At 43.8% G+C, this 18,646-nt stretch overlaps 1 protein-coding gene across 4 annotated transcripts in view; it reads left to right on the forward strand.

Annotated features, from left to right (window-relative positions):
- The first annotated feature begins 5,277 nt into the window (after positions 1-5,277).
- Positions 5,278-18,646, forward strand: part of KMT2E (lysine methyltransferase 2E (inactive)) — an 85,001-nt gene continuing 71,632 nt past the window's right edge. For 3 of the 4 annotated variants that reach the window (XM_055130706.1, XM_055130700.1, XM_055130713.1), the window contains exon 1: positions 5,278-5,665. The gene's annotated coding sequence lies outside the window, so the exon portion shown is untranslated. The remainder of the gene's footprint in view (positions 5,666-18,646) is intronic. The other variant, XR_008629163.1, reaches the window with a different exon arrangement.

The raw sequence follows: 18,646 nt of genomic DNA on the forward strand, positions 1-18,646 counted from the left end.
TACCTACAAAGGAGGAGGATGGGGAGGGAGACGGGGCCTCCCCAAGCACTGGCCATGAAACCTGGGGGACACCTCTTGTCAGGTAGTTTGCTGCCAGGGCTACTCTACTGCTGCTGGAGGGTGGGAGTGGGATAGGAGGACTACCTGAATCAGTGCTGGGGTTCTGTGTGGTGCTGGTGATAGAACTGGGTTCAGGTCCCCGATCCCCTGTATGATAATATACTCCCTATACCCGTGGTGTATTTGATATGCCAAAACAGTAACAAGTCTCACAATGGAGACGTTACTGGTGCCCGCTTGAGCAAATTGATGAGCAACCGGATGACAGTGATAGTGATCCTCTCACACATACAGAATTTTAAAAACCCTGTTACTGGCATGCCAATCTCATGACACATGGAACATAGTTACTAGAGCTAGCATACTGACACAAGTACTGACAGCAGAAAAGGTGACAAAAACAAAAATCAAGGGCATAACAACTTCTCTAGTATCAGGGCAAACAATACCACATACCCAGATAAATCTCAATCACAGTAAGGAATTACAAACCAAAATCACTTGTGGTTATACACTGTTCAAATTTGTAAGTTAAAATGTTCTAAGGGCTGGAGAGATAGCATGGTGGTTAAGGTGTTTGCTTTACACATGGCCAACCATGATCTAATCCTTCATATCACGTATGGTCCCCTAATACCACCATTAGTGTTCCCTGAACACAGAGCCAAGAATAAGCCCTGAGCACCACCAGGTGTAGAGCAAAAAGCCATCTAGATTTGAGAACTGTGTCCAAAAATACTGAGTCTGGTTTTAGTTTCGCTTTTTAAAAAAATATCCACCTTGACTGGGAAAATACCAAGGGGCTGGGCATATTTGTATGTAGGAGGCTTAGGTTTGATCATTGGCACTACAATAGACTCTAGAAGCACTGAACCTTGAGAGCACATCCCAGTATTGCTGGGTGTGGCATAAAAATCACACAAAATTAAAAATACTCTATCTTTTTGGGGGGAGGGCAGAATAGTTCCATCAGCTGCCTTCTGTCCTGCATCCATAAGAAAAAGAAAACGCTTGCCCCTAAACCTTCATCTTTTCTCCAGCATGTTGGTTAAAGAGTTCTTCTGGAAATGCTTGAAACCATTAGCAAATTATTCTGGAAGGTCTATTTGTAAATAGTTACCCAGTTATTTTTGTTTTGTTTTTTGGGCTACACCCTGCGGTGCTCAGGAGTTACTCCTGGAAATCTCAAGGGACTATACAGGATAGCCAGGATAGAAGCTGGGTCTGCTGCTTGAAGGCAAACACCATACCTGAACTATCACTCTGCCCCCATTTGTCAGTTTCTAAAGACACAAGTACATAGAGCCAAGTGATAGCATTGTGGGTAGGGCCCTTGCCTTGCACATTGCTGACCTAAGTTCCATCCCTAGCATCCCATATGGTCTCGAAAGCCCACCAGGATTAATTCCTGAATGCAGATTAAGGAGTAACCCCTGGACACAGCCCTAAATCCAAAAACAAGCAAAAACCCAACAAAAATCCACATCAGAATACCAATTCGGCACCACTGGGTTTATCACCAGAATGGCCTCAATTACTTGGGAGTTGGGATTTGGTAGTTTCCAAGGCAAAGAAAAAGCACTCGTTGTTTGAGAAGCACCAGAAATAGTATGTATTTTAACACAGAGGATGTTTGTTATGTGGACCTAATAAGAAGATGACTGCAATTGTAAAAGAGACAGACTATCTGAAGAAAAACAATGACAGGCAGACCCTGGTCTCAACTTGAATAATAAAATATATAAGGAATTGCAAAAAGTTGTTTTTCAGGGAATGGGAGAGATATTCTTAAGAATGAAGTACTTTTATCTTAGTTCAGGAAGGCTGTCAACTCTTACACTGCTTATGCAACTCTGAAGCTAGTTAACTAAAAGACAAACTTTGATGTTGTTAACAGAAACACAGAGAATACTAAATGTAAGAGACAAAGAAACTTAACCACAAGACCCAGAATTTAAATTGCTTTCGAAGTGTTAAAAAAAAAGAGGTTTATGATTTTGGTAATTAAGGACCCAAGCTGAATATGTACAAAAGTAGTTTCTATTAGCTTGAAAGATGGACTCTTCCTTATTAAGGCAACGAAACTAGAAACATTCTTCTAGCTTAAATTAACTTAAAACCTACTTCCTGTTTAGTCCCTCTCCTTAAGCAGGAATAAACGTTGCTATGTGGAAAAGGGAAACATTACTTAAACATAACACCCTTATTCAGTTCTTATAGCTAAATGCCCATTTTATAGCTGACAAGGATTTTTAAAGCCCTGAACTTTAAAACCTCTGACCTGTTGTTTAATATGTAGTTCAATTTATGGTCAGTTACTTAAAAGAGTCACAACAACATCTAAAGATTTGAGTAAAACAGTGAATTAAAAACTCAAAACTTATTTCCAAACTATCTAGAGTCAACACCCGAGAAGAGCACTACCTTGACCCCAGGGTAAGCCCATATTTTCAGCAAACACCTTGTCAAAAAAGGTTTTGGATGATCCTTTGGTTTCGGTAACTCCCTGATCTCTCTACTTCCCGCAGCCTTTAACATATTAGTTGATGGCTACTACAGAGGTTTGGCACAGGGGAAACAATCAGCTGTTCCCCGCGTCCCTCCGCCCTCCCCCCCCCCATCTGCCAATACAGACCACACAAAACTTCTAAACTGCTGGAGATCTTCATTCTATCAAGGTTTGAAGAACCCACACCAGATGCTCAAGCTCAAATAAGATATGCGTGATTTAGAGACGGAGGCTTTAATAACGGTGCAGGTCATTTCAATGAAGAACATTTACCAAAAGTGATTAGAATTCCATCTTTTATTTTCAAAACCACACAGAAGGGCGGCGACGGTTTAAGACAAGAGAACAGAAGTCCTGAAAGCACCCCTCAGCACTGCAACAGAGGGGAAGCCCAGCAGCCTTTCGACTCTTAACTATGACTAATCAGGCCTAAGTGGCACAAGAAAAACAAAGCCACGAAGGTGACATATTCTCGTAGGATACAGGGCGGGGGAGGGAGAGGGAGGGAGGGTTGGGCAGAAGTTGGGGACACGGCGAAGGCCCGAAATCCACCCCGAGCACTCAACATCCAGCCGGTGCAATTCTTTGGTTTCTTTGAGCTTTTAGGAAAAGGCCCCGGCGGGGGCGGGGTGGGGAGGGGCAGGTCCCGGACCCCTATAACACCTGCTTCCAAACCGAGGGAGGCCGTTTCCACTGGGATCTGGAGACCCGAGGCCTTCAGGGGGCATCCCCGCGACCCCCGGGCAGGGCGGGCCCGGCAGCGCGCGCGGCCGGGCGGCTCGCAGGGCACCGAGGCCGGCACTCGCCACCTTACGTAAGGCCACTTTGGCAAAGGAGAAAGGCAGATAAGAAAATAGGGCGCCCAACCTTTCTCCTCCCCGACAGCCGTCACACCCCGTAAGGAGTGTCCCTTTGGGGGCCGTCCCCGGGGGCCGCAGCTGTTTAGCGGCGTGGGGGGAAGGGAAGGGGTGGGGTGGGGGGGGAGGGGAGGGAAAGCGCTCGCCAACCGTCATCTCTTCCTCTTCAGGCCGCCAACGCCGACCGCACCACAGTCTCCTCCGCCCCGGCCCGCTCCCCTCCCCCGCCCTCGCCTGGGTCGGAGCCAAACCCCACAGGAATGCAGCCCGGTCACATGCGCTGCGGCGGCGGTGGACGTGCCTCTCCCCCCGCGCCCCAAAGAGACCCAGCGCCATCTTGCCCTGACGCAGTTAACAAAAGTCACGGGAGAGAGGGAGAGAGAGGAGGGAGGGGAGAGATGGTCTCCTCGTCCGCGCCAGCGCCCCTCAGGTTTCGCAGAGGCCGAGCCGGGGCCCTCACCTCGCGCAGGGAGAGGAGGAAATGGCCAGGGAAGCGCCTTGAGAGTCCCTTTCGCCCCTGCTTGGGGTCCACAGCGGCCGCGGCAGCAACGATCACCATCGTCACTTCTCGCTTTCTGCCTTTGCCACAGCCTCCCTCCTCCACAGCCCCCCGCCCCCCGCCGCCCCTCCGCGGCTCTAGCCCCACCCGTACTGCAGCATGAGGTCATCGTGAGCCAATCAGAGCGCGCCCAGGCGAACGCCTCGGGCGCTGATTGGCCCCAGGGACCGCCTCTGCCTCTCCCCACTCCGCGTACCCGGAGCTCCGGGTCTCCGTGGGGCGAGAAGGAAACCGCCATTTCGGGGAAAGACCCCCCGAAAACAAGAGCCGGAATCTCCGTGTCATTTTGGTAGTGGGGCGGGGGAAGAGTGGGGGAAAAAATGCTTTTTTTTTTTTTTGGTCTCCCCCTCCCCCGTCATTCGCCTTCAAGATAACCCGTCTCCGTTCCTCCCTAGTTGTAATCACCGCCACATCACACGAATCCCCTCTCCCCTCCCGCACACAGTAATCCCCCAGCGGGGGAAATTCTTCCCCAAGGCCGACAAGCAGGAGGCAGCAACGGTCAACGGCACCGAAGGCGACGGCGGCTTTTTTTACCACGAGACACGGTGGCAGGGAGGCAGCGCAGACTGTCGTGGTGGCTTTCCACCCCCCCTGTGGCTTTCCTTCTCGCACCTTTCCGCCCCCCCCCCCCGCGGCCCCCAGCTCTTCGGTTTCTCGCTCCTCCATCCAGACGAAGCAGGACTCGCCAGCTCCGCTTTTATCCGGCGCCTGGAGCCTGCGCAGTGGAGCCGCCTCGGCCCCTAGTGGGCGTCGAGTGACACCCCAATCAAGTTCACCCTGAGCTGGAGGCCAGGCTGGGGGCGGGGGGAGGGAGGCCGGACCCAGGGCTTTGGGAGTGGGAGAAAGTTGCGTCCCTGGGTAGCGGGGGCGGGGGGAGGGGGGCAGCCGCGGCGTGGAGTGGCCGCGGAGGGGTCGTCCGGGCGCCCGACGGCCTTTGATAGCCTTCCACCCCGAGGCGCTCTGCAGCTCACGCTCGCCGAGATCCAGCTCTGAGGGGGTGACTCAGGGGGAAAAAAAGCGCTTAAAGACCCAAGTCCCGAAACGTCCCCTAACCTCCGGTCAAGTGTCCGAATGCACCCGTTGTGAAAAGGCCGAAGATCCTGCCGACCTGCCTGGCTTCCAGCGGCCCACCCTGCGAGCCTCGGTGGGGGAAGGCCGCGGGCGGGCGGGCGGCAAGCCCACAAGCAAGATGGCGGCGGGCAGCTTCGTCCCCTCCCCCTCTGCCCCTGCGGAGCGGGGCGGGCGGGCCCCGTGCACTTGCCGCCGCCGCCGCCGCCGCCGCCGCCGCCGCCGCGGCCGCCGCCGCCGCCGTCGCCGCCATTTTCCCAGAGCGAGAGGCAGTGACACTGAGCGGGCGCAGGGGGCCGAGTCGGAGACGGTGCCTGAGTTCGGGAGCGGACGGCGAACAGAGGGGGGGCCCACAGACACTGCGAGCAGCCTCGCCGTCATCTCTGCATTTCCCGTGGACGGACTCGGGGGCCCCCCTCCCCTTGCGCCTCGGCTGCCGGTGGAAGAGTCTGCGCGCTGCTGTTTGGGGAGGGGGTGTGTGGAACCGCCGGGTCCCGCGTCCGCAGTGTGGCTGCTGTCTAGGGGTCGCCTGGTCGCGGAGGCGCCGAGAGACTCCGTGGGGGTCGCGCCAATAACGGGGTTCGGGTGCCTGGTGTGTGAACATCACAGGTCAGTGCCATGTCGTCTCCCGGGGAGTTTTCTGGCGGGGGGGACCGGAGGGACGCAGGGACGGGGGGTTTCCCGGGCTAGGGGGCTCGCTCCGCTTCCATCCTTCCGGGGTGGGTGGGTGGGGGGTGAGTGGGAGGCGACGCGGGACTCTCAGGTGTCTGGGTCGGGGCTGGACGTGGCTGGGTGGGCCGGGATTTGTCCTTTTTCTCCCCGCCGCCGCCGCCGCCGGGGAAGGGCGCATTATGGCGGGTTTTCAGGGCTGGGGAAGGGGGGACTGGCAGTTAAACCCCCTTGAGAGTGGGAGTTAGGGAGGGGGCGAACTCCGTCGCCGGCAGCGGGGCGAGGCCGCCGGGGGCCGCGGAGGGCGCTTGCTGCTGCTGGCAGCGCCTCTGGCCGAGCCGTCCCGGTGGCCGGCCGGCGCTCCCGGGACTCCGGCGCATCTCGGTCAGGTGCGGAGCGCCGGGGCCGGCCCCATCTGCCTCTCCCCGGCCGTGTCGGGCCCGGGCTGCATTTGCTCTCCACCACCACCGCCGCCACTGCCACCACCGCCACCACCGCCACCACCGCCACCACCCAGGGGCTTCTGAGAACGGCGCCCACCCCGCCCCGCCCCGCGCCCCCCGGGCCAAGCTCCCTCTTTTGTGGGGCGAGCGGGACCGCTCCTCTCCTCTCCGGGCGGTGGGCGAGCCAGCCCCGGAGGTGGTCTTCCCGGGTCCCCAGCCGTCTCGGTCTCCCCCACCACCACCACCACCACCACTACCACCACTCCTGCATTCTCGCCGGCTTCCAGGTTCCTCGGGAGCCTGCGGGAGCCACAATATGGCCCGTTTCAGAAAAGCTGATTCTCACCGAGGGCTGCTGGCACCCACCCGGGCCAGTCGAGTCGGGGAAACAAACGGTTCACTGTGCTGCCCGGGGGAGGGGGAGCGAGGAACAACAAGCCGGGGAGCGCTCGCGTCCCCTAGCCCGGGCGTCGGTGGCGAGCCTATTCTTCCTGCTGGGCGCTCACGGAGGGTCCAGTTTTTAAAGTCGGAGGGAGGCAGCTTGCTAAAGTAACCCCCACACCCCACCCCGCCCCACACGCCACCTTTTTTTGTTGTTGTTGTTGTTGTTGGAGAAGGGAGGTGAATATCCGTAAAGGTGTTCGGAGTTCTGGAGACCTTGCCGAGAATTAAGGGAGGTGCATTCAACTCGAGGCTGGAGACATCAATACCTAATTGAGATAGAGCCCCCTTGCCGCTTTACTTCCTGATATACAGAGTAAAAAGTGAAATTTCCCTCTTTTGTCCTTTACTGATTCTAAAAATGGCGGCCCCAGGCTGATGTTGTGGTAATCTAATCAGCTCGGGTCCTCCACACCCCATGCAGTGCATTTGTCTGCAGCATATTACAGGCTTATTATGTTTACATGAAAAGACCGTGCTTTTTTCCTTTCCCAAACCAGTTACAAAAAAAAGAAAGTGTTGGTTTTCCTGCAAATCAGAATGGTGTGCTTTTAGTAGATTCTTTTTTCCTTGAGAGAAAAATTTAAATGACAGTACTTTTAACAACAACAACAAAAAATTAAAACTCAGGTAGCCTTAGATGTTATACTGGTGAAGCTTAAATGTTTAAAAGAATAATTTGGGGGCGCATAATAGCTTTTGTACCATTTGATCTAATCCTCTTTTATTTAGTATGCCAAAGTAAATTAAAAGGTTTAGTAAGTGCACCCTTTTCGTATCAGTAGTCATTTTAATCTAGAGTGAAACATTTCCCATTCAACTCCACCAGTTTTGTGAATGTGGGGTTTTGTTCTGTTGCAGATTAATTTTTAGGGACCTGTGCAAACAAGCCCAAACCTGTTACTTCATTGGTGTGGAGATGACTGTCCTTCTTACTATTATAGTTTGCATCCAGGTTTTTCTGTGTGTTAAGAATTTTCATGGTTTTGTATTTGGTAAAACGTAGTTCTTTGCCTTGATGCCTTTTAAAATTGTGTTCTAGTATACTATAATTATGTGAATGTAAAAAGTAAGGCTTTAGTTCTTGGTCTGTACCCGCCCCTCCCAAGCCCTCTGTACATGTCCATTTACCTATTATAGGATGTGGAATTTACTCAGTTTTAATAGACTTGAAGTAAAAGTCATACCATAATAGGGTCCTGAGTCCATTTTATGCTAATTTAGAATCTCACATATTGAGGCAGAAAATTAAAGTTGCATCATTTAAGTGTATTTTTAAAAGTGGATGGTAAGAATTCATCTCTTTAGTATGAGGTTGATCTCTTCTGGCCTGAACTGTGCTGTGAGGTATGAGAGGGCCATTAATAGCATTTAATGATCATTCTGATTGTGGAGCTCCTGAAAGCTGTGCCTTTCAATGCAGTAGTAAGTACTTAAAGGTTGGAGCATACACACCCTTTCATCATTCTCCTTTCCATTGTAAGTTCTGCTCTAAAATATTTACAGTGAAATAAGAGAATCATGTTCATTTAAGCTAGATTGATAGTTTTATTTTGCAAAATAATTGCAGAGACAATTAGGAAAATTGGCTTAGGGATTTCATTTTGGATGACTGAGCATAAAACCTTACTGAGAAATCTTCAAAATATGTCATTATTTAGAGAGAACTGATCATGAGTAGTGAGGGCTTATTTAGGAATTTGGGGTCAATACTCATTCTGTTATTCTCTGAATGATCCCGGAGGCCCAGTTCCTTAACTGCTGTATAAAGATTGTATATTTTATAGACTAAGTGGCAAAGATCTGTGGTTAAGGTTGAATCTTTAAGCTTCCTATGTAATAATAAGGAATCATATGCTTATGGAAATTTGGTTTTATGCAACCACAGAAAGGAACATTTTCTGTTACTGAATTTTTCTTGAGTGACCATGGTCATGACCATGGTCAGAACCAGACACAAAGCATTTGGACTTAATTTGGCTTCAAACAAACAATATCCAGTTAGAAATTATAAGAAAAGCTGACTTCACTCTGCTTCATATTCACTGCTTCCTTTCTTTGGATTGTTTTTCCTTTTTGCTTGTTTGGATAGTTTTGTTTCCTATAAGAACAGCTCTTTACAGCATATTGCTTTTTGTTTTAAATGATTTTAGAAATAATATGACCATAGATGTTTGCTTTTTATTAGTGTATGTCCTAATTGACTTCAAGTTAGGATTGCTAAGTCTTTATGTTTCCAGAGTTTTGAAACGTCTGATAGCTTGGGGGGAAACTAGTCAAATGGTCTTTGTTTTTATGATTGTTGAGTTTGAGCGATTAGTTTTCTGTTTATGTGAATTTGTTGGAAATCAAAGTGTAATTGGAGAGTAAATTTTATTTTTAGAGGGCTACTTTTGATCTTTTTGTTGTCTGTGTAGGTTATAGGGTTTCTTTTATATCCATTTAAGTTTAGAGCTTTTGCTAGTCCACCGTTTCCCTTCAGCTGTTTAGGTGTGTTAAAGCTTTCCAAAATTTTTGGCTATCTGTCTTCACATCTCTCAGCCAGAAAAATTTTGCCATGTATCATAATTGGCTCTAGGACTTCTTGGATCTGAAAAATGTTGAAGTGAGAAAAAAAGCTGGTTAATAAGGAGAAATTCTTTCTCACAGTACATATCTTAGTAATCGTTGTAGAATTATTACTTCTTAAATTGACTACTTATAAGATTGTTTTCATTTTCATGCATCAAACTTAGACCAATGGTTTTGTTTTTTAAAGTATTATGTAAATCCCTTAACACTTACCAGCTCAGCTTTTCTGGAAGCTAGAACTGTAACTAAATGTTACCATTGTGTGTTTTAAAACATTGTATAAAAAAGCCAAGAGACTTTGAAGAGCTATCAAAAACTGCTTAAGAAATGTTACAGAGGAATTTTCTTAAGAGATGCTAAGTTTATTTTAAAAAATATTTCAATGTAACAGTTTTTATCTCCATGGAATTTATTCTTAGCAGATGGTAGGTGTTCAGTGTTCAGTTATTTGTTGAGTTTAAAGCTTTTGTTTAAGAGAATACATTTACATTTTAAATATCAGGGTGATCAGGACTGTTCCTTGTCATGTATTAGAATAAATGTATTCAGACTTTTTAATGCTGAATATACAATTATTTACCCCATCTCTGAATATAAAATTATTTTTACTACATGGTAAAAGTTTTATGTTGACTACTTTCTTGATATTGCTATATAAATGCTGGCCAGCATTATGCGGGGTTTTAAAATTGGAATGTTTTGCTGCACTTTTGTATTTTGGGAGAAACTTTTTTTTAATGCAAAATTTTACATTTAAAAATTATATGAAATTGCACTATTTGTGTTTGAAAGTTGTTTTTAGTGCACTAATTTGAAGCAGGCAATATTTGACTGCAAAAATTTTGCTATTACAATTAAACTGAGTATTTTAAAATTTTTCAGTAGGGCTCACAGAGGCTACTCCTTGAGTTCTGCAGGCTAGGGAAGTCACTCCTGGTGGTGCTCAGGAGACTGTGATGCTGGAGATTTAGTAGGGCCTCCTGCTTGTGATAATGGAGTCAGCCTGTGAATTCTCTTTCTGGTCCATAAAATGGTTATTATTTAAAGAGGTAGACTTAACCAAAATTGTTTTTGTCACTAGGGATACTTAGGCTAAGTACTTTAAAATTCAACCAGAGATGACTCAGCTAAGATCTTATTTATATTTTTAAAGATGAGAGAACTTTTTGTTAGCCATTGGTGACAGGATTCTTTGTTTATTTTGGGAGGCCATGTCTAACAGTGCTCAGGGCTTACTCCTGACTTTGTAATCAGGAACCATTCCTGATGGAGCTTAAGGGGCCCTATGTGGTGCCAGGGATTAAACTGGGGTCCATTCTGCAGAGCAAGCACCTTATCCCAGTGCTCTCTCTGTCCTGATTCTTTTCATTTAAAGATTCAAAACCAGTTCTTTTAGTTTCTTTACTTGACATGAAAGCAGTTTTTTTTTTCTCCTGTGTATAGATTGTAAGTAAAATTTGATTTGTACATAGTTTTGGAAAGACATGTTCATATTATTAGATGACTATTACAACTTTATTGAAAATCTGATTTGGTTATTTCCCAAAACTGCTTAAGGTTTTGGGGATGATAAACATTTTCAATTGATGTAACAGGTCAATCACATGAATTCATTTTTTATTCAATTGCCTTAGGATGCCTCAAAATTGATACTACACCTTTTAATAGTTTAGTGAGTAAAAATTCCATCATTTTGTTTTTGTTTTGGGCCATACCCAGTGGTGCTCAGGGCAACTTCTGGCTCTGCTATCAGGGGTCACTCCTGTTGGAAGTTGGGGGACTGGGTCGCCAGGATCAAACCTGTGTTGGTCATATAAAAGGCAAGCCCCTCTCTCTCTCCAGCACCTGCTCCATTATTTTATTTAAAATGTTTATCTCTGTGTTTGCAAATCATTGAAATGTGGCATTTAGTTTTAAGAACAGACCTTTATATAAATCAGTGTGAAAAACAGTCATTAGTGGAGCAAAACTAGCCAGTCTTAGATGGTTGCTCAATATAAGAGTTAATCCAGAAGAGTAAATATTCTTGATCCTGAAGTTTATTATTGAGAAAGATAATATTGAGTAATCACACCTGTGTTACAGCCAACTTGGTTGCAGCATTAAGGTCTGAGTCTGTGGCAGCAAGCCAGTATTATAACAGTAGGATTGAGTTATTTTGGTTTGGTATTTATCAGGTAATTTTATAATTCAAGTTCTCATGTTATTTAACAATTTATCTCAGATCAAAAAACAATTTAGTTTTTAAAATCTTTGATGGCTTTTGTTTACAGAGTATTTTAAATATTTCTATCTGACACAAAATTCACCTTGATGAGTTATTTTAAACTTGATTTAAGTAAATTAAAAAGAATAAATGTTTTGTGATTTTTCTCATTATTTGCTTTGATAAGATAAAATATGATGGTACATTTTTAAAGCAAAAAATAAGAAATGTGCTAAAAAAACATTATTACTTTACCATTGTTACTTATAATGTTGTCAGAAAAGTTTCATTTTTCCCAGAAGCTCACATATCTGGAGCCACATGAGAAACACTAATCTATTTTTTTTATATTCTGGTAGTGAAATATAATCGCTTCTATTTTTGAGTTTACAGAGAGACCTCTTGGCTTGCTCCTAGCTGGCTTTATCTGTCTTTTAAAGAAATACAAGCTTCAGGAATTTGAAGATCCATTTCCTCTTTAAATGATGTGGCAGAAGATAGGCAGATTCTTGATGTAACTGATATGAATGCTTAGGACTGAGCTTCTGTAGCCTGAAATCATGAAGGTCTGAGACTGGCTTGATATGTAACTTTTCTGAGAAAGTAAGATTGTTTCTTTTGGAATTATTTGCATTGCTACCTCAATTTAAATAAGTAATAAAATTGATTGAATTGACACAGCCTTGTGTCCCACCAAAACACAATTTTTGAAATAAAAGATATTTGAATGGCTGCTATTTCCCATGCACCATTTAATTCTACTTCTGGGGCCAGGGATAGTACAGCAGTTAAGGCACATTCAAAGCATGCACTCAGGTCAGATTCCAGGACTGGTGGTCTTCTGAGTGACACAGGATGCAGTTTTGGAGGCCCCCCGGCAACATCATTGAAAATAATTGCTCTTATGTGATTTGTTTGGATGTAAGAAATAAAAATCAGTTTCATCTAGCTTAAGTAAAAGATTTGATATAAGACTATGAGGGAATGTCTCACAGACTATTTGAAGAAGTACATTTGGATTTCACAGGAATTGACAGTGTCAGCCACTATTCTCCTTTAATTTGGAAGAGTTCTTCATTCTTTCTTTAGAGCCTTTCATGGCTTGGGGGGCTAGTTATATATCACTCCTCAATTTGGGTTCATTTAAGGTTTCTTTAGGATTAGAATCAGATTTTTCATTTTAAACTAGAATATTAAGTATAAGTATTGGTATTTTTGTCATCTGGAGACCTTTGCTCTTTTCATGCTCTTTACCAAACCATTATGGTATGGTAAATAAGGAATCCTTATTTTATTTCGTTTTAACAATTTCTTTTTTATTAAAACACCAATGAGATACACAGTTACAAAGTTGTTCATGATTGAATTTCAGTCATACAGTGTTCCAATACTCATCCCTTCACTGGTGTACATTAACAGCCACTGGTGTCCTCAGCTTCATGCTCACCTCTCACCTCGCCCACCGCCTGTCACTTATTTAATTTCCTTTTCTTCTTTTTTTTTTTGTTTTTTTTTTTTGGTTTTTGGGTCACACCCGGAGATGCACAGGGGTTACTCCTGGCTCTTCACTCAGGAATTACCCCTGGCGGTGCTCAGGGGACCATATGGGATGCTGGGATTCGAACCCAGGTCGGCCGCGTGCAAGGCAAACGCCCTACCCGCTGTGCTATCACTCCAGCCCCTACTCTCTCTTTAATGCTTGGAGGATCCCCTTGCTGGGGATCAACCTGCATTTCAAGCATGCTATTATAGTCCTTTGAACTTTTTCCCTTCCCCTTCAGTTTTTTTTTTTTTAATTTAATGTAAATGGGGAGGAGTGGGTCATACCTGGTGATACTCAGGGATTGTTTCCAGTTCTGTGCTCCAGGATTGCTTCCGGTGGTGTCAGGTATTGAACTGGGCCTACCACATGACACATGTAAGGCAAGCACCTTGACTCCTGTCTCCCTGAAGTAAAATATTTTTCTGAAAACATTGAGACAAACATTTTGCTTTTAACATATTAATAGACTAACCAACTTGTAAAACACATTTTTCCTTTAAATTTTTTAAAAAATTTAATTAAAAATCCTGACTTTATTGTTATTGATAGTTGAGGTTTACAAACGCATTTAATATTTCAACACCAGTTCCACCACCAGTGTCAACTTCTCTCCACCAGTGTTCTCATACTCCACCCACCTCACCCCCTTCACCCCAACCTGTCAACTTGACACTTGACAGACACATTACAAATTTCGGTGTTTGCAGCTTAGATGTCATATTTCCAGTGTTGTTGAGTTTGTGCCTTGGATATATAGCTGCATCACCCTCCCACATCATCAATATACCAAGTCCTAACCTAGAGAGGTTAAATAATTTTCTAAATGTCATAGAGTTAATGTTTGATCACGAATTAAAAATTAGGTTCTGATGCTCCTTGGTTTTTTTCTTCCCCAAGAACTGTGCTGACTTTCCTCTTGCAAAGCTAGGCCAGTATTTTTGGATTCTCTGAGGGAATGCTGCTCTTTGTGTAGTATCAGGTGATAGACTATATTTAGTGCTTCTGTTCACCAGCATTTAGGTGATCTGTTGATTTCTAGAACCCATGTGTTATTTTGATGAATCCTTTGTTGGATTTATAGCAGTCCATACAAATTGGTATCAAATGGGAGCCTTGAATATTAGGAGAAGAAATGGGAGATCTGGTGAAAATTTTGCTTTGGGAAGTGATGTACTAGAACATACTTTATTCCCTCTAAATCTTAAGATTTTGAAAATACGTGCTTTAAAAATCCTTTAAGGTTTTGAGCCACACCTAGTGGTGCTTAGGGCTTACTCTCTCTGTTCAGGGTCATTCTTGGTAATACTTAAGGGACCCTAAGTGGTGGTGTTGGGATCAAGCCTTGGTCAGCTGCATATAAGGCAAGTGCCTTACTCACTGTACTATCTCTTCAACTCTGAAACTATACACTTATTAAAAGAACTCAACGTAAATTTAAGAGCTTTTGAAAAAATAAGTTTTTGTTTTAATTCAGGTAACCTGGTTACAATAGTGTTAATATTTATGGTTTTGATGTACAAAGTTACTGCACTTTCACATCAAAACGCCCAGGACCATGCAACACTCTTTTTTTGTTTTGTTTTGGGGCCACACCTGGTGGTTACATCTGGCTCTGCACTCAGTAATTACTCTTGGAAGTGCACAGGGGACCATGTGGGATGCCTGGGATCAAAACTGGGTCTTCGGTTTGCAAGGTAACTACCCTACCCCACTGTACTATCACTCCAACTCCTGCACCATTTTTTTTAAATTTTTTTTTTATTTTATTTTATTATTATTTTTTTTTTGGGTTTTTGGGTCACACCTGGCGATGCACAGGGGTTATTCCTGGCTCTTCACTCAGGAATTAGCCCTGGCAGTGCTCAGGGGACCATATGGGATGCTGGGATTAGAACCTGGGTCGGCCGCGTGCAAGGCAAACGCTCTACCCGCTGTGCTATCGCTCCAGCCCCACCATTTTTTTTTTAAATGTTACTTCTAGTCTGCCTTTCCAGAAATGTTTTTTTTTATTTGGTTTTGTTTTTGGGCTGCCCCTAGAAGTGCTCAGGATTTATTTCTGGCTCTATGCTCAGAAATCACTCTTGGTGGGCTCAGGGGACCGACTATATAAGGTAGTGGGTAATGAGCCCAGATCAGCTGCCTGCAAGGCAAGTGTACACCAGCCACTCCAGCAGTACTTCTTCAGTGGAAGCTGCTCATAGAATTTAAGAGTAGAAATTCCAGAACCGTTCTTAAGCTGCACTCAGACCAGGTTTTTCTGTATGACCTTGAGAAAGTTACTTTTCCCTATTTAATAGAACCTGTCTGATTCTGAGGCTGTAATTGTTTTAGCAATTTTAGCCTGTAATTTTAACAAATTTTAGCCTGTAATTGTTTGATGTATAGTAACATAGTTGCTGTAAGTGTAGTAACCAAATAGTTATATGTTAATGTAACAATTTCTTCTTGACTAGATTTCTTAAAAATCTGACATCTTATGGGACTGGATAGTTATGCTAAAAGACAAAATTTTTTTGATGTAATTACTTTGAGAATATCTAAGAAACTAAAATACTATTTGAATTTAATATAGAATGATGGATGTTTAAAGAGATACTCTTTGATCTAGTTTGAAAGGCCATTCCTTTAAAGAAGTTTAAAGTTAGTGTGTCTTATCTCCTAAAGTAAATGATTCATTGACAGTTTAGGGAAAAGTACTTGCAAGTTCAGCTCCTAATTTCTCAGAGCTACTTAAGCTTCATGTTAAAATGACTTTCATAATAGTGGCTGACAGATCAGCCCAGTACATGTGGGTTACTTTTCATTTATCATTTCTTCATGTTAATGTTTTTGCTGTAGAGTTTGAAGTGAAAGCGGGTGTAACTTGTCTTATAGCAAAAATACTCGTCTCATAACACACATTTTGTTTACCAACTTTATTTTGACATTTTGTTTTTCCCTTTATTAAAAAATTTCTCATTCATTGTATGTCCCATTAAAGACAGCCTACTTCAGGAACCGAAGAGATAGTACAGGGGTTAAAGTGCTTGTCTTGTACGCTGCTGACCCCAGTTCAATTCCTTGGCACTGGATATGGTCCCCCTGATAGTGGTAACACTGTCTCTTGAGTACAGAGCCAGCAGTAAGCCCTGAACACCACCTGCTAGTTATGGACCAAACCCACACCTTCTGGGGGGGGGGGGAGGGCGGGAAAGACCGGCTACACTAGCAAAACCTGTCTCCAGCAAGGTACATAATGAGAAAGACATTTATGTATTTCATTATCTTAGTTTAAAAAATGGGTTCCATAATTCCATACATAGATCTCTTTTTCTCCTTATCCTTCAACTCCCTACATGTAAACTCCATTCGAGGGTAGGAAACTGTTTTTCTGCCATGGACCATTTGGGTATTTATAATAGCATTTGTGGGCCATACAATATAGGCAGATAGGTCACAGTGTCTTTCCTGTTCCTTGTGTTCTTTCCTGTCATGTACCAGGGCTATATGTCCTGAAGACCCCTCCAGGAATGATTCCTGAGAGCAGAGGAAGAGTAAGCCTGAGCACTGCCAGGTGTGACCTATAAACAAAACAAAACAAAGCAAATTGGAATCAAGTCATTTGAAAATTTTCATTACTTGTTAATATAATGAGAATACAAAAATTGTTGATCAAAGATGGCTATTTAAAAATTAAGGTGCCCTTGATTATATTAGATTGCTATGGCTTACTTCAGGTGCCCTACATATAATTTAATTTTTCACTATTCATTCCCCTGAACCCCAGTATCCAGAACCTAGTATATAGGTACCCAATAAATGTTGAGTGAATTTGAATTTAATTATATTTATAAGTAGTGGTTGCCATAATTTGGAGGGAAATATTTCAGTATCATTAAAAGTTTCTGGAGCCAGAAAAATAGTACAGTGCTGGTAGGGTGATTTCCTTGCATGGAGCCAATCTGGGTTTGATCCCTGATCACCCCATATGATGTGGTCCCCCAGCACTGCCAGGAACAATCCTTAAGCACTATTAGGTGTGCCATTGCCCTCCAAGAAAAAAAAAGGGAAAGAAAGAAAGGTTCTATAAGGAAATAACATCTTTCAGTTGTAAGTTTTTAATTTTATTTATTTATTTTTTGCTTTTTGGGTCACACCTGGTGATGCACAGGGGTCACTCCTGGCTCTGCACTCAGGAACCACCCCTGGCGGTGCTCAGGGGACCATATGGGATGCTGGGAATCGAACCCGGGTTGGCCGCGTCCAAGGCAAACGCCCTACCTGCTGTGCTATCGCTCCAGCCCCTTTAATTTTATTTTTAAGTATGTTTTTTGGGCACACCTGGAGGGAACAATATAGGATGCTAGGGATAGAACCCTAGGTCAGCTGCTTGCAAGACAAGTGCCCTTCCCACACTGTACCATCACTCCAGCCCCTTATTTTTTTTTTTTTTTTTTTTCTTTTTGGGTCACACCTGGCGATGCACAGGGGTTACTCCTGGCTCTGCACTCAGGAATTACTCCTGGCGGTGCTCAGGGGACCATATGGGATGCTGGGAATTGAACCTGGGTCGGCCTCGGTCGGCTGTGTGCAAGGCAAGCGCCCTACCCGCTGTGCTATTGCTCCAGCCCCCAATTTTTTGTTTGTTTTTTAAGATACATGTTCATCTTAAGGGGGGATGTGAGCATTAAATATATTAGGGAAAGGAAATGTATGGTTTAATAAAAAAATAACATCTTAGCCACCACATTACAGTTTTAAGAGCTAATATATAAATATTTCAGTTTTTGCTTAGGGTGAAGTAGATGGTGTAATTGTGGAAGCTATACATCTAACAACTATTTCAGAATAATGTGTCAAAATATAAACCAGTGGCTAAAAAAAATGTAAGTAATACCTTCTTTGGGAGGTTAAGAGATTAGTGCAGAACAAGTTTATAGTTGACTAGGTTTTTTTTTTTTTTTTGAAAAGCCTAGTCAAATTTTTGTTTACAAATGAAACAGTCCTTATCACTTTTTGGCCTTTTGGCCAAGATCAAGTGTAGTACAAATGAAACAGTCCTCAAGAGGTCTAAATAGTCCTCTAGAGATCTCAAGCTAGTTTTGTGGTAGCAGTGTCTAACTTGAGAAGATTTCAAGGAAGCATTGCTACTTAAATGGTCACTGAAGGTTTGCTAAGATTTAATCAAAGAGAAAAAGAAAAGATTTACTCAAAGAGGATTAATGCAAGTAGAGGAAAACGGCTGGAAAATTCAAAGAGGAGTGAGCCATGGATATAACAAAAATAGAAAAAAGGCTGACATAATCAAAGATTTTACTTATTGAACTACTACTATGGGCTATTACTTTAGTAATGTCATAATTAGGATCTCAATTCTAATTACTGTGCATGCTGTGCTTTTTTTTTTTTGAATAGGTCAAAGTTAGGAAATAAGTTGATTTTGGAATATATTCACCATTTAAGGACTCACCAAAAATAGACCACTAGAGTAAACAACTTTTTTTTTTTATAGGATAGGCCTAAATAAATCAATCTTTGTGTGAGACCTAGAAATATGGTCATTTCCAGTTCCCAACTCTTAAAATATGAAAAATAGCAATTTATATTTTTGTGTTTGAGAACCACTCAGACATTCAAAGGTCAAATTAGCAGCGAAGTAAGGCATTCAGTGTTACAGTTCCTGTCTTGCATGCATGGGCCTTGAATTCAAGCCCTGACACTGCTTCACATGTCAAGTG

This window comes from Sorex araneus, chromosome 1 (genome assembly GCF_027595985.1).
Source record: "Sorex araneus isolate mSorAra2 chromosome 1, mSorAra2.pri, whole genome shotgun sequence".
NCBI lineage: Eukaryota > Metazoa > Chordata > Mammalia > Eulipotyphla > Soricidae > Sorex > Sorex araneus.